Raw genomic sequence first — 3,133 nt, forward strand, 5'->3', positions numbered from 1 at the left:
GTAAAGTTCTCCTTTTAAAAATTAATTGGTGCATTTTAAGTGTATTTATTTATTTATTGGTCCACTTATATATTTCTGTTTTTATTTCTAATTATGACAGATTCGTTCCTCCATACATAAGAATATTTGGCTCTGAGCAACACTCTCTCATTTCATTTCAGCATCTCTCTCTCCGAAGAGCTATGWCATAAACAGCTGAAAATATTTTTCCAAACATTGTAGACATAATGTCAAAAGATCAAAAGTGTCAGAATTTTTTTAATTCCTTGCATGGAACATGAATCTGTGCAGAAACCCCACTGAAAGAAAACAAAGTGTTTTGGATTTTTATCCGAGTCTCAACAAGAAGACATTAATGTTTAAAAAACTGTGAGAAATGTTATTCCCTTTATTATCACCCTTTTTATGTTTTGGATGATCACTTCACACCTACAGCACAACATCATCAGCTTCATGAAACAGGATCTAACCTCTCAGCTCAGCTGTTTGCTTCAGTCTTTGAACAGAAATGATCAGTTTCTTAAAGCGTAGCTGACCCTGCTGTCAGAGACGCTTCAGACCTTCAGCAACATCTGAAACAAACGTCTCAGGCTGTGTTGTTGGACTATTTCTAGCTTTACAGATGGAAATATAAAAACAACAACAAAAAATCAGAATCAACAATAACCTGCTTAATTAGAGAGAGAAAAGTGTTTACAGAGACTAAACTATAAATTAAATATCAATTAATCAGTTTTCAGACTCTAAGGTCACTGAATCTAAATATGAATCAAACCCTTATAAATCCTATAAATTTATATTTTGGTGCAAACCGTCAGGGATTATGTGTGATGAGATGAGGTTTTTGTTTTTCTGCGACTCACCCGTTATTAAACTTTAAATGAAATAAAACGAGTATCTTGTTCAGACTCCTGCAAGGTCGTATCCAGTCCTGTCTTCATCAAATGACGCACGCAGGCTGAAAACTGTTTTTTTACACAGAAAAACTGCAAAGTGATGTAAARGTTCTTCTTCTCAGCAACAATCTGACATTTTTAAAATCTAAATGAGCTGCAAATGCTTCAATGTTTCCACACAAACATGAAAACTGTTCTGAATCAGATTAATCAAACTCAGAGTTTAAACACAGGCAGCTTTGATTACATTCAGMGGCAGTTCTACGGGGCAGACCACAGGGGCATTGGCCCCAACTGAAATCTGACTGGCCCCCTGAAGTGCCCCTGTCCTGTCACTCATTTGTCCTTTTCCTGAGAATGGGTGTGTGCATTTCCATATCCAAACACTAGTGGCGCTAATGAGTCAAATAGGAAAGTCCACAATGAATCAATCTTACAGAATTCATTTCTTCTTTAGAAAATCTAAACTATCTTGCAGGAAAGTTTTTCAACTGACAAATGATGGCTGGAYTTTCTCATATGCTGTGCYTTTGAAAGTATTTTATCTATGTACAGTAAAAATACATGTAAAATTGCTAAGGATAATTTACTGTTCAAGCTTTTTTAAATTACATCACATTACCAGTGTTTGAACACTGGTAAAATGCATACACCTTACCAAAACCAGTACTTGGCCTTTCTAATGAATGTTGTGGCCCCTTGACGGCCCCTTACTCAGAAAAATCCTGGATCTGCCCCTGATTAGATTTGTTTTACTTRTTTATTATGCATTTACACAGTGAGTCCTGCGTCCACCAGGGTGGTGCTGCAGCACCCTCTGCACCCACCTTTCCATGATTTAACACTTGGTTTATTTCTCAGTAAAATGTCTTTTTGTCGTTATTTAACTTTTTTTAACCTTTGGGAGACGAACTACATTTTCCTTTAAATGATTAAAGAATAAATAAGTATTTCATAACAGCTAAAATGATGTTCAGTCCTGACATGTAGCCAATATAAAAAAGGATTTTTTTCACAAACTGAAATCTGGATCAGTGAAAATCTCCTGATGATTAAAGTTCAGTTGGAGTTCTGCAGCATATTCTTCATGTTCCTGCAATAAAAACACGACTCTCTCGGTCTGAACGTGTGAAACCAGATTCTATATCTGTGTGGGAAGTGCTTGTCAACATGTAGGGGGAAAAAAAAAGTTGCCCATGCACGTACTTGTTGAGTTGTTGGAGCAGTTTGTGTGTGGGCTCATTTCTGCAGATCACAGGTGCCCCCGAGTCTCTTCCAGCCTGTAATAAAAACAAATTAGAAGAGCTTGAATAAATTGGGGGCTCGTGCCTCTACATAGAGATGGCTGCATATTTTACGGACGAGCCCTCAAGGTTTTTGTGCGTCTCCTCTCTGTTCAACTCAGCAGGAAGTCTGTCGCCCCGAAGGTGCTGCCGCCGCCTTTTCAAGGTCTGAGAGGAAAGAAGGCTTCTCCTCGGGGGTTGGTGAGTCAGTCAAACTTAATAAACCTGGGAAATTCAGASTCGGCCCAGCGTCCATTTCTTCTTCTACTTTAAGCTCTGCTGACCTTTTTCTGTTTCATCTTATTTGAGCTACAGTAGATGCCATCAAAGGCTGAAAGGGGAGAAAATTCTCTCCTTTTCTTTTATATTTTCAGATTTGATAAGAAAATCCCTCTCTCAGATCATTTTGCATTTTTTTCCCCACATTTGACGCAAGAATAGAAAGAAACACAATGAATGATTAAGGGTGCAGAAAGTAACAATAAATCCATGTTGGAGAATAAATACCTCTTGGGATATAAAATAAAAAGATAAAAGAGGAGAATTAAATTTTAATTTAAGGAAAACACAAAGCCGGCTTGATTAGCGTCACTAAAACGAATGCTATTCTTGTTACTTTATCCTGTTTAAACAGAAAACAAGATGGCAGAGTTTCCTGAACACTCTCTCTCTCTCTTCATTAATTCTGTCTGAAATGAGTTGGTTTGTGCTGCTGACCCTCCCGCCTGCAGAAACTCTGTGTGTGTTCACTGAAATCTGTGGGATTCACTTGATATCAAGTGGAGAGTTGATGGCATCATTTACAATCAAAGCGCAAAGCCACCCAGTAAACCAAACAGTTTGTTATGTCTTTAAATGTCAAACACAGAAAAAATAAACAAGTGGAGCGTTTTTAAATTGAAGTGGCGTTGATGAGATGAGCTGCTGCTCCTCCGGACTCAACGAAACAAACCC

The 3,133-nt window shown here is 37.8% G+C and overlaps 1 protein-coding gene across 2 annotated transcripts in view; it reads right to left on the minus strand.

Moving 5' to 3' along the window:
- The window catches only part of LOC106536458 (somatostatin receptor type 5), an 8,390-nt gene that overhangs the window by 3,696 nt on the left and 1,561 nt on the right, over window positions 1-3,133 (minus strand). Inside the window, exon 3 of one of the 2 annotated variants that reach the window (XM_014033745.1) lies at window positions 2,103-2,176. The exons of the other annotated variant lie outside the window; for it this stretch is intronic. The gene's annotated coding sequence lies outside the window, so the exon portion shown is untranslated. The remainder of the gene's footprint in view (window positions 1-2,102; window positions 2,177-3,133) is intronic. 2 annotated transcript variants of the gene reach the window in all.

This window comes from Austrofundulus limnaeus, unplaced genomic scaffold (genome assembly GCF_001266775.1).
Source record: "Austrofundulus limnaeus strain Quisiro unplaced genomic scaffold, Austrofundulus_limnaeus-1.0 Scaffold1825, whole genome shotgun sequence".
Lineage (NCBI taxonomy): Eukaryota > Metazoa > Chordata > Actinopteri > Cyprinodontiformes > Rivulidae > Austrofundulus > Austrofundulus limnaeus.